This window comes from Apis mellifera, linkage group LG13, assembly GCF_003254395.2.
Source record: "Apis mellifera strain DH4 linkage group LG13, Amel_HAv3.1, whole genome shotgun sequence".
In the NCBI taxonomy this organism is placed as follows: domain Eukaryota; kingdom Metazoa; phylum Arthropoda; class Insecta; order Hymenoptera; family Apidae; genus Apis; species Apis mellifera.
Window position 1 is genome coordinate 6,231,658 of NC_037650.1, and position 12,968 is coordinate 6,244,625.

The window sequence follows — 12,968 nt, forward strand, 5'->3', positions numbered from 1 at the left end:
CCATGACACGTGACGCATCGATTAGAAATTTATTTATTTATTTTTTTTTCTCAATCCTAATTGTTACGTTGAAAATGTAACAATTGAATTCCAGTAGAATCGTTTTGAAGAATAGTTGATTGAATTGTGATAAATAAAATTACAAATTATTATATAAAATTTTACGGAATTAGAGGAAATTTCGTGATTCTCTCCTCTTCTTTTATATATACATCCTTCTTTTATATACATGTTTACCGAATAATTGATAATTATGTTCTTTTTATCAAGATGAATAACACAGAAAGATCTTTTTCCAAATAATCGAAATGACGAATGATAATTTGTTATAATTGGCTGACGAATGCATTCGTTTCTCGGAACAATAATTCGCAAGAGTGATAATGCTTTATCTAAATAATCGTTAATATCGTGCGCGTTTATTGTTTTCGTTTCGGGAAATGTCGGAAAATTTATAATAATTAACGAATCGATTGATTTCTGATCGACGAACGTCGCCACGAAAATGAAACCGCCTTGTATATCGTATACAAAAGATCCGGTTCGCGTATCGCGTACGTAATTAGTTGGAATAAAATTCAATAACCTTGTTGAAAGCTTGGTTGAAGAAAAAAAAAAAAGAAAAAAAAAAATCTTATCTGCCTGACTTTTTTCACCCGACCCGGCCACGAAGAAAATTCGATCTCGATCGGAATATATTTCATTTAGCGGGAGCACCATCGGGGAATACGTGCAATTTTATCGAAACAATAAACTCAACTTCTTTGAGCAAACGTTGCCGATATCTACGAAATCCGTCGCGACGAAAATAATTACATTTCCTTCAGACATACATAACCGATACCGTGTAATCGAGGGACTCTTATCAAACGATTAACGTTGTCCGTAGATAAAGACAAAGTTGAGATCGATTAATGGCCGGTATTACGACTGGCAAGGCTTGATTATTCACGCGGGCCGCGTATCGATCACGAAATTCTCTGTGTGTTTACCTTCAAGGATCGCCGATTACTTTCGACGACGAATTTCTTTTTTTATTCGTCATTGGTAATTTATCGTACTTTACTATACGATTTTCAAGGCGAAGTGACTGGCCAATTTCGTATGGTTGGGCAATTGCCTTCGTAATCGCTTCGTTCTCCTAACATTCAAATAATCCAAACAACACTTCTCTATTTCGATAATCTTTCCATTAATTTAATCCTCGAATAATCAACTTCTATCCACATTAGAAATACAATTTCAATATATATATATATATATATATATATATATATAAAAGAGAGAGAATTCTAAAATTTAATTCTACCTTAATCTACCTTGTTCCAAATAGAAGTAGAAATTTTTCTAAATAGAAGGTCAACAAGACGTTACGAAAATCTTCTACACAAATTAATTCAAAATCTATCTACCAATCTACCGACCGAAAAATAAAGAATTTCTATCTTCCATGTAGCGGAGAGAAAGATACGTAAATATAAATTCTTCCCAATATATCCTCGAGAAAAAAAAAAGAAAAAGAAAAAAAACGTTCCCTATCGATCGAACGATAATTCATCGCTTCGCAACGTGTACGTAATCCGTAAATACGTAATAGTTGACGATTATTATCCGCACGAACCGATTTTTCCGCGGCGTGGAAAAACGGCCGGGCTAACGACCGGCCAACCAGATAACCAACGCGCTGCTCGCGGTATTTTATGCGCGAGCAGGAAATGCTCGCGTGTGCGATCGATCGACGGTGTGCGATCGATCCTTTGGATGGAAAGGAGCGTGTGGCAAAGGGATGAGTGCGACACGGATAGATCTCGAGGCGAGAGAGCTAGAAGAGATTGGCTACACGTATCAGGAATGCCGCGAATTCGAGGTGTGGCTCTCTGATTCAACTCCCTCCCTCTCGGGGGGATACCGTCTTCCTCCTCCGCCCTCTGCCCACTCTACTCTTATGCCGCTATTATGATCGGCCACATTCGGATTCCAGATCCAGGGGACATCGATGGCGAACATGATCTTCGTCATCGTTCGCGATGAGATCCGATCTCTCGGAGAGAGACCGTTACGCGCTCGTTGGAGATTTCAAGGACGGATAGGGAAAAAGGGAAAAGAAGAGATTTCTTCGAGCAAGAAAAGCTAAGAGCGATATTGTGCTGTTCGAGCAGATGGTAAAAAGCGATCGGAAGATTGTCAATGTTTCTCGCCGTGGTCATTTCTTTCTTTTTTTTTTTTTTTGGCTCGGAGAATGGCAACTTTCGAATCGAAGAATCGTGAAATTGAAGAATTCAGGATGGAAATGAAAAAAAGAGAGGAAAGAAATATTCCGATAAGTTTCGTTGAAAAATCGATCGAAAAATGAATAATAGCGAAACGCTGGTGCAAAGATTTATTAAAAAAAAAATAGAAAGGAGACATTTCACGTGCATAAACGTAACACCCTTATCTCGCGTGTAAAATTAAATCGATTTCGCTGTGTCGACCATTTAAAAAAGAAAAAGAGAAAAAAGGAATCGTGTATGCATCACGATAAGAAAACAGATAGTTGGCGGCGTATTATCTGTAATGTATTAGATGAGAAAATTCCCCGATAACGAAATGCTCTTTTTTCAAACGTACAAAAGCCGTTTTTCAACCGGCACGAATAACTCCATCAGCGATAGATACAAACAGAAGCAGAATCTCTTGGCAAATAATCTACATACAACTATCGAAAAGAAAAAGAAAAAAAAAAGAAAAAAGATCTCGTACATACATATTCTCAAGAACGTTGGTGCAACATTGCTACGTATATCTTTTGGTACGTACGCGGAGAAAAATCAACACGCGTCGCGAGATGTTTCCGCTTCGAAAATTATTCAAAGAACAAGCGTGCACGAGGAGGTGCGAGAGGAACGTCGGTTTTGCAGTCGGGAGGCATCGTTCCTAAATATTGAAATGTATTCGCGGGAATGGGGAATGCGTGATTTTCTTCTTCTTCGCGGCCGCCCCACTCCTCCTCCTCCTCGGGGGACCTCCTGACACGTCACGCGGTTTAAATATTAAAAAGGAATATCCGGCCACGCGGACGAGGAAACGTGATGGATGAATGAAACGCGTCGTCGAACGTCCTTGATTCCGTTTCCAGTTCAACAGTCAAGTGTTCTGTGTCGTTCCCTGGACACGCCGCGCAGCAATCGATACGGTGAAAGTTTTTTTCGTCGCCTCGACGAAAGTGAAAACGGTGAATTTTCACGACGGTGGGTGTGCCGCCGTGGCGAGCAGCCCGTACTCCTCTCCTCACTGCTGGACTGTGTACACGTGTACGTTGGATCGGAGGGGGAGGAAGGGAGGGGAGAGCCATAACGTTGGCTCGTATTACTCGACCTTTTCAACGAGAGTCCTCGAAACGGACGGAACGCAGACCACGTTGCAAGTTGGAAAACGAGAAAATATCCAGAGAACCATCGGAGGGGGAGGGAGGGCGAAGGAAGAAGAAGCTGCACCACCAAAGGTTGTGGGGCGGTCGAGTTACCGAGAGTGGAACGCACAGAGAGAATGTGAAGTTTTTCGGTAAAGCTAGTAATGAAAGTGTGCAGTTCGAGCGTTCCATTTGTGCGCCCGAAAATAAACATTTCTCTTGGACCCCCCCCCCCCCCCCCTCCCTTACATCCTGACCCTTCTTAGGAGGACCGAGAAGAATTCTCGTTTTCCCTTGTTCGCTTAGGATCTATAGAATATCCGTGGAAATTTGCACGGATGTCTTTGTCGAAGATTTATCGAAGATTTTTTCTTTGCTTCGAGAAAGTTTAAACGTTATTTCGTTTTATTTATTTATTTATTTTCTTTTTTGCTTGAAAATATTCGTGGAAATATATAGATATCTGCGCGATTTTCTCTAAATCTTACTTTTATTTTTTTATTGTACAACATTGCAGAATCTTATCTTCGGTCAATCGTCAATATCGAGAATATTTACGATAAAATGAAAGCTTCGTGGATTAACGAAACGAATTACTTGTATCTATAGCCTTGATGATTGTAAATTATTTCAGGTTCTGAGTAATCTTTGATAACCACCTTGAGAAAGAATTTATCTGATATACATTCCCGCTTAGTAAAGTCTCGGGATATCTTCTATTTTTAATAAAACTTTAATATAAATCATGTTTTTTATTCAAACAGCTAATACGTTGGCACTTTATCTCGAAACATTTAAAAAAAAAAATAAGGGGTGTATACGTGTACTATAAATCAACAATTTATTCCAAAACAGATATCAACCTTCTATTCCAACACGCGCACATTTGAAAACAAGAATCCCACCATAAATCTCATCTCTGAAAAAAAAAAAATACCTCCAGTATTTTTACCTATTCTAAAATGATCTAAACCAGTGTTTCTCATCCTTCCCTACTTCAATAATAATCTCCTCCGAATAATATTATAACATCACGCTGATAAAATATTGAAATAAATAACCAATCCAAGAATCAATAGAATTATTCTAAAAATAATCGATCCTTCCGAATTTGAAAAGAAGGAATGGAAGAAGGAAGGAAAAATTCAAAAAGCTCGCTACAAAGATGAGGAAAAGAAGAGAAAAAGAAACTACTATTCGCGCAAAATCCCAAGAAATCCAAGCCAAGTATCATTGTGCACGATTACATCCTGTACATTTTTCACGTAGCAGACGAGGATTAAGATGGGCGCGGAGCGTGGCAAGTACAGTACCAGCTCGTCTACCTGGGTTCCGGGCCGAGGCAAATCTTTGGGACCATTAATAATATCGCCGGCGCAATTATCGGGCCAGCTGCTACGTTCCCTCGAGGCCCCCATTCTCGGCCTCTCGCAGCAGGTATGTACGTATGTACACTAGGCTAGGAGCGAGATTTTTAAACAGTGTGAGTGTGTACGTGTTTTTCCAAACCGTAGATCCAGGTACGTAGCCACGGTTCCCTAGAACCCTTAATTTCTGTTATCTCATTGCGGTTCGCCGCTTGCCCAGCTCTCTAAAACAATTCCAGGGCCCACTGGCTGACCCCGAAAAAAACGTACTTTAGGGGGCAAACTATGTATTAACTATGTTATTTCCTACGAGTTGTAGTAGGAGAGACGGGGCTGGATCGGAATTACAAAGATCGCTTTCGAAACCGGTCGATTTTACGAGTACCCCGAAAAATGTATGCTCCTGATGAGAGGAGCAAGGGGCAAGGCTAGAATAATGGAGGAGGGAAGAGGGAAAGAAGAAGAAGAGGAAGAAAAATTTGTAACAATGGATTATAGAGAAACCGTAGAGAAGAAACGCCCGTGAACGTGGACGAAACGCTCCGTCCGCTTGTAAAATTTTATACCCGGCCATTATTGCCTTCCATTTTCCAGTAATTATCTTTTTATTGCGTTATTCGATCATCGCGCGATCACCTCCTCTATTTATTAGTCCCTGTCCCTCCTTTTTCTATCTTCTTCTTCTTCTTCTTCTTTTTTTCTCTTAGTATGGTCGATCGACCGGATGTATCGGTTCGAAAAATCTACTTCCTGCTGCCGGTTAAATATCCAACCAGAGATTTGAGAAGGAAGAAACTTTTCTTTTGCATCTATTTTTTTTCTAGAACGAGATTAGGATATACGAGAGAAGTTACGTTTTCGATGAAGCAACAATGAAACATTAGAAGAAATATTTGAAAGATTTTATTTTAACGAACGAAACGAACGCGCTAATGTTTATTGATCAGAAGCCAAAAATTGATTTATTCAAAAAATCCTTTACCTTCAAAAATTAAACAAACGATTAGAGATAGAGCAATTCTCTTCTTGCCAATTAAAATAAAAACGCGTAGAAATATCCCGCACTCGGCTTTTTTCACAAGAAAAAAAAAAAAAAAAAGATCGAAACTTTGGCAAAATGTTGCATCTTGTCGCATCAATGAGAACGCGGCTCAAGAATTGTTTTTAAAGCGCAGAACGACAAACCGCGACAAATGGCGACAAACGGTGACAAACGACGAAGTTTGCGCTCCAGCACCGACAATTGACCGTCTCCCAGTGACGAATGTATGTACATCATTTTGCGGCCGCAATCTCGTGCCCGTCAATTCATTAATTAATCGGTGGACAGGCCGCGCGTCGCTCGCTGCGTGCACGTTGCCAATTACCGGCACATTGTCGCGCATAAATCATTAGCAAACGTGACGCTTCCATAATTCGGTTAATTTGCACTGTTTTTGCTCCGCTTTGCCACCGTGTACCGCTTATATTTCAATTTTCTATCGTGAACCAATTCTAATCTCTATTATCGATACGGGATAAAATTATTTCAAATCATGCCGTCATTTACAATTGAATTCGATATTCGAAATAGGGATTGGAAATTAGCTTAGAGAAAGTAATAGCGTCTTTCGTCAAAATTTTTCCAATCTTCTGTCGCGGATCTATTCTTATTCTCGTTTATCGAATACCGAGATTATTTATCGTAAATTAAAATAAAATTGTTGAAATTCATAGTTTTCTATATTCGCGGATCTATTATTATCGATACAGATTTATTAGATTTAAAATTTGCCATGATTCAGAATTCTGAATGAATCACGGTAAATTCTAAGAGGTTGCTATACGCTATACATTTCTAATAAATATTTTAAGAAATTGTGTATTTAAATATGGGAATTGCGCTTAAAAGGCCGTGCACGTATCGATCCCTATCTAACACGAATCGTGGGAACGATAAAAATCAGCGATTAATTGTCGCGATAGATTAAAACTGTTATCAACATTGAACAATTGAAAAATTTGCAACACGATTTCTCTTACATTGTAAATTTCGCCAGCTTTTAATTCTTACGTCGCACGATTCTTTTTTTATTTCGTCACAGTATTACGCGGCATTAAGCATTATTACAGAATTTAAAAGATCGATAATCGATCCCAGATAAACTGAGCGTTTTAAAAATAACAATCACCCACCCCTCCTCCTCCTCCTCCTCCTCCTCCTTTTTATTCCATTTTCGAATGGTACGTACGATTGATGGAATTGAGAATCGTACAAAGGGAGAGCAAAGTACTTAATAAATCGTCCCGAAAAGATACGACCTTCGTGTGCGTGGAACGTTCCCAAATGCGAGGCTCGTGACTATCGCGGCTTATCGAGATGCGTGTGAGTCAGTCATTAATAAAAGGGTCGCAATGCCCACGGTGAAAAGCGGAGAGAGCGAGGGCTCGTATCGATCAAATAACCATCGGCCGCCATGTGGAAAGACATTGGCTCGGGGGATTTCCGTTTCTAGTGTGAGCCGTGGCGTTAATCAACCTTGCAAATTCATCGTTTAAAAAAAAAAAAAGAAAGAAAAATCGAAAAGAGAGGAGAAGAGAGAGAATGGAGGACGAAACAAACGTTTATTAAAATAAAATTTCCGATCATTCTTCTTCTCCTTCTTCTCTTTCTTCTTCTTCTTTTTTTTTTTTTTATTTTAAGATTGAAAATAAATTTATATACATTTAGTTACATTTATGAGGTTGATCAACGAATCTCCTCGCGAGATTATAATTAAAATTTACCTTCGAAATATCGATTTCTATTTATACATAGAGAGAGAGAGAGAGAGAGAGAGTTGGTTCGAGGAAAGATTTTTAATAGAGGGGAAAAAAAAAATTCGACCTATGAGCACGGCGTAAGAGTTGTGTACTAATTGCCGAGATAATACGTATGCGTACATTTGTTACGTGTCCAACATCCCGTGCGTCCAGGAAGTTTCGTATCGAATTTATCAAAAACACGACGGGAAGCCTGTTATAAGATGATAGGCCAAGGAGAAAGTGAGCCAGTGTACGGTAAACGCTGACAAAAATTCTAGTAAGAACAATTACCGCGAAATCATAGCCGCCCTGGCGATACAAAAATTCGAGCATTACATTCACAGTTAGTTAAGAAGTTTAAATGAAAATACTTAGAGGAAACTTTAATCAGAAACTTTAATTACAAACCGTACCTCTAAACCGTTAATATTATAAAACAAGTTCAACTCGATAAAATGTAATATCCAGAGAGAATAATGAGCGTAGAAAAAAAAAAAAAAATAATAATAATAATAATAAAAAAGTAAAAAATCGAGAAATGCGATCAAATATACACGCCACGTTATAATAAAATTCTACGCTTTACAAGTGGAATGTTTCGATTCCAAGAGAGGTTAACTAAAATCAAAAAAAAAAAAAAAAAAAAAAAAAAAAATCCTACGTCGACGGATTCCTAGCAACCAAATGCGTAATAATAACAAAATCTTGAGACGCGTGACATAGTCCACGCGGTGGAGGACGTCGCTTCAAGAAATTTTTCCACACGAACGTTCTGACCTGGCTGCTTTTGATACATTGTTGCTCGAGTTGAAAAGGAGCGATGGTTGTACGTTTTAGACCGTGCGTTTTAAGACTGGAACAGTGTGCGTACGTCACGTGCGTACACGCGGCGATGAGTTAGTGTACGTGGTGCACAGCCCGATTTATTGATCACACGCGTCGCACGCAATATATACGACGCGTGTGCGTGTCGCAACGAACGGCCTACGAACTTGAAACAAATTCCTAGTCTGGAATCCTAGTCCGTGTGACATGTGCATAGGAACCGGCCTGCATTAACATAAAACCGAAGGGACACGAAATTCGACGAATTTCGATCGCGGTGGGGATTCGAAAATCGAGGAATCATTCGATAAATATGTTAACTATGTTAATGTAATGGCTAATGAATCATTTTAGGAAACCTATGACTCGAAACTTGGAATTTGGAAAATATTGTTAAAGGAGAATCGTTCCGCTCCTCGTGATATTATTTCGATTTGTTTTATTTTGCTCCAATTCTGTTCAATTTTTAAAAAGTTTAGTAAATAATTCAACAAATCGAAACATTCAAATTAAAATTAAATTTTATACGACGAAAAATATACGTGGAGAGCCTAAGATATGTAAAATAATCGCTACAAAGAAATCTCTTTGAATTTGATCAAGAAAATAATCAAGAATACAATAATCGATCCGCAAGAAAACAGACTGTATCAAATTGAGATTAATTAAGAATCACACGATCCTGAAAATTCGTTCGCAATCTTTTATATAGACGATAATCGATTTAAATTCAAACAATTAAATTCGTCGATTAATCATTCGAACGAATGGAGAAAAAGAAAAAAAAAAAGGAACGTACTTTTAAGAGCTGAGAGAATAATAAAGTCTAATCAGAACGAGATGAGTGGAAAGGGATTTGGAGAAACGGTTGGCGACGTAACGCGGCTAAGAAACGGTAGGCAAGGCGGCAAACAAATTAACGGACGAGTCATTCGAGCGAGACGATTACGATACGATCGTTTCGCTGGAGACAGAGATGAAAAAAGCTAGAGAACTAAACTCATCGCTATGGATCAGAGCAAAAACGCGTTACTTACAGATCGTACGTATATAAACGGGCGATAATAAAATGATACACGGCTACTGTGTGGACTCGAAACCGCGAGAAACACGAGCCTCGTGACACAAACTGGTGCAATTGCAATTCACGCAACTCTGCAACACGATTATACTGTGACCACGGATCCAATATCGCGGAAGAATTCTTCGATGTAATTTTAAACACGAATCTCGCGTGGTGTATGGCGCGGAGAGAAGAAGAAAGAAAAAAAAAAACATGGCGACAGTACAAGCAAGGATTTTCGCGCGTCCTACTCACGAAGTCGAGTCCACGTAATTTCTATAAAGGCATGACTACGCAGCGAGAGCAGTGACGGCGTAGTTAACGACGTGGGCCGTGGTCGATCGTGCAATTAACTTTAACGAACGGCGGCCTTGCGATTAAACTTAATTAGTATCGCGGTAATAACTCGTTAATAATCAGAGCGGTGTAGCGCGTCGCGGCCATAACACGCTCATATTCTTCGTGCACGTGTGTGCACGTGCGCTCGAGACGCGATTTTAGAGCATGCATGTGTTCCATTTCGTTTCTCTCTTTTCTTTATCTGTTTTATATATTTACGTGACTATATGTGGACCAAGGGAAGAAAGACACGACGAGAGATGTTTAAGGATGGACGTTTGAATCGGCGGAAAAGGCTCCCTCCTTCCTCCTCCTTTTTTTAACGACGACGCTCACGACGTGAAGGCGTGTACATAGCGAACCAGCACAATCATCACCAACAATCAACGAATTGCTAACGTAAGAAAATCATCACGTATGAAATTTAAATTCAATTCACTGGCCGTGTCCGTTGGCGGCACATTTTCCTTCCATGCTTTTTTGGCCAGGGATATCGTGTACTTCGTGTGTATTTGTATGTGTCTTCAACGATGGAACACAAAAATCGTACAACACCACCAATAGGATCCAAGTTTTCGATCCGTTTTCTTCGTGTTCCCGTTTCTCGTTTCACTTACAGACAAAGGATTATCGTTGGTTGCCAGCAAAACACATCGAGACAGCCACCATTGAGGAACTTGGGACTGAATATAAACAGACAGAGAGAAGAAAACGTTCGGAGTGTAGAACCGGCACTGACTGAATGATCGACTGACTGACTGAATGGCCGACTGGTTGACTGGCAGCGAGACGCGCGCTCTTCTCTGTTGCGACTCTACACCGGCGAACCACTGCGTTCCTTCTTCTTCCTTTCCGTGTGTGTTTAACAGGCTTTCCCTCACACTCGTTAGTCCTTCGTATCCCCCGGATAGACAAACGTAGCCTTCGACAAGCCTTTCCGGCTTTTCCACACGACGATACGGAATACGTGTAAACTAAGGATTCCCGAGAGAATAGCGTCTCTGCCAGCCGCGTATCTATCGGACAAATAAACAAGAGGGACGCGCGAGCGACGAGATTACGATCCGCCGTGGAAAAGAACGGTTAAACGGAGAAAAGAGAACAAAAAAATATAGGAAAATAGAGCGCGCGAGACGTGCTCCGTTCTATCCCGGACTGTACTTAGTCAAACGTAGCTGACGAACAAACGTAAAAACGTGCACTACCGTCTCTCTCTCCCGGCTGCGACGAGCGAGGCGGTTAGAAACATCGAGCACGAACCTGATTGCGGGGCGGCGCACCGAATTATGGGCCGCTGTGCGCTTTCGGCGGCCTCTCGCTCCCTCTCCACCATCTAACTCTCTCCTGCTCTCGCTATCGGCTTCCCTCTCGCGCTACCCGGTATTCCATCCCCACCACCGGCTGTTGACTTGCCCCCACCACGTCGCCCCGAACCTCTCTGCTCGTGCTAGACGACTCACTCCCACCAGAAACGCGAACACGCTTCTAGACTCCGCTCTATACATACACGTTCCCCTACCAGCCTTGTATTGTTGGCGCGAGCGGTAGCATTGCCCCTTTGCGCCTGACTACGAACCTCTCTCGCGCGAGAGCAACGTTGCCACCTTACGGCGTAGCCGCGGGGATGATGAACGTGGTCGGCTGAAAAGAGTGTAGCATCGTCGCCGCGCGGTGACTCGCGCCGATACGCGGCCGACAACTGGCGGTGACTCGCTCGGTACACGCGTTGTCACGGATGATGGAGGAACGCCACTTCCGACCGGAAGTCGCCACGCTTCTGCTCCTGTCACCAGACAGACCATCCTTTTGTCGCGGTTGATCGATGATCGGATAACGCGCTAGAACAGGTAGCGGGAAAGGGTTATTTTTTGAGAGAGAAAGAAGGAGGAGGGCGAAAAGGGAAAGTTGGAGGGAACTGTTTCTATATTTGGAGGGGAAACTTCTTTCTTTTTTTTTTGCGTGATATAAGCATAGGGCATCTAAGGTATCAAAGGTATGTTGGAAGGTTACCTTGTTGGTTTCTTTAAAGATTTAGGGGTGGAATTTTTGTGGATTTCGTTTCGTGGGCTGAATTTCGTTAGTAGTCTTTCTTTCGTTATATCAAGACGTTCGTTCAAACTTCATTAATTAATTGTTCCACTACCCCAATGATGGAAATGATGATTCCTTTAATTCCACTATGATGTCGTGTATAAAAGTTTAAAGAATCATAAACGAGCACTTCGCCTTTAAACGACCAATTTAAACAATTACCGTAGAGAAAGACGACGTTCTGATTCCAGCCGCCAGCATGCAGCACTGCATAGGTATCCACGCTGTTACCATTCAATTCGTGGTACTTTATTTCACGATCAATAACGTTCGATTAGAGCGTGGCTATTCGTTTGAAATAGAACAGTGTCTTCATCGAAAGTTAAAGTTGGGGTAAACTCGAGTGTTATCACTGCAGGTCGGTAAGAGAAACGAAATCACGGGATGGAATCGTGAGGGGAGCGACTGTTTCTCTCGTAGAAAACTGCAGATCCGCGTTTCTTCTCTTTTGCAAGTGTACTTACTTTCTTTCGTGACACTTCTTCTACCCTCCGTCAGATGTCGGGACTATCGATCGAAGGGGGTGGTTTTATCCTTTTCCGACGCGATAAACTTCGAACACCAGAAGTAGATAGGATCGAGTGAAACTCGGTATCTCGTTCTCATCGATTATTTATGAACATAGCCTCTATGCATGAATCTGTTCAACTAATTACAACGATTACAATAATTGTTTTATTTTATTTTAATCAATTTTCACTCAACCGAGACCGACTTGCATTAAGCATTAAGCAAGTTAATAACATATAATTAAACGAAAACGACGCTCTTAATGACTATTTCACGACAAATAGCTTAACGACGTATAGTCATTTGGAAATAGACTACACGAGTGCAACGAGAGTCAATTGCAATAACGATGTTTGTAATGCAATTTATTTTAATCGTCAGTTTCTACGTTCCTCGATAACGCTGTTTCTAAATTGAAACTTAAAACGCGTCACAAAAGCGACGTTTAACGAAACTTCATCGTTAATTCATTTCGTACGATACGAAAGTCTCATCCAGCAATACGATTATCAATCGATGAAGCATCATTGAAATCATCGTCCTCCTCTATACACCGCATTTGTAATTCAAATTACGAGAGAAATAATAAAAGAAATAT

At 40.7% G+C, this 12,968-nt stretch overlaps 2 protein-coding genes across 19 annotated transcripts in view; one reads left to right on the plus strand and one right to left on the minus strand.

Moving 5' to 3' along the window:
• The window catches only part of LOC726547 (protein abrupt), a 69,781-nt gene extending 58,573 nt beyond the window's left edge, over positions 1-11,208 (minus strand). For 3 of the 18 annotated variants that reach the window (XR_003305928.1, XM_006560357.3, XM_016915753.2), the window contains exon 1: positions 9,989-11,208. The gene's annotated coding sequence lies outside the window, so the exon portion shown is untranslated. The remainder of the gene's footprint in view (positions 1-9,988) is intronic. The other 15 variants (XM_006560348.3, XM_006560347.3, XM_006560350.3 and 12 more) reach the window with 10 other exon arrangements.
• The window catches only part of LOC408430 (voltage-dependent L-type calcium channel subunit beta-2), an 83,820-nt gene continuing 81,005 nt past the window's right edge, over positions 10,154-12,968 (plus strand). Inside the window, exon 1 of the mRNA XM_026444580.1 lies at positions 10,154-10,168. The gene's annotated coding sequence lies outside the window, so the exon portion shown is untranslated. The remainder of the gene's footprint in view (positions 10,169-12,968) is intronic.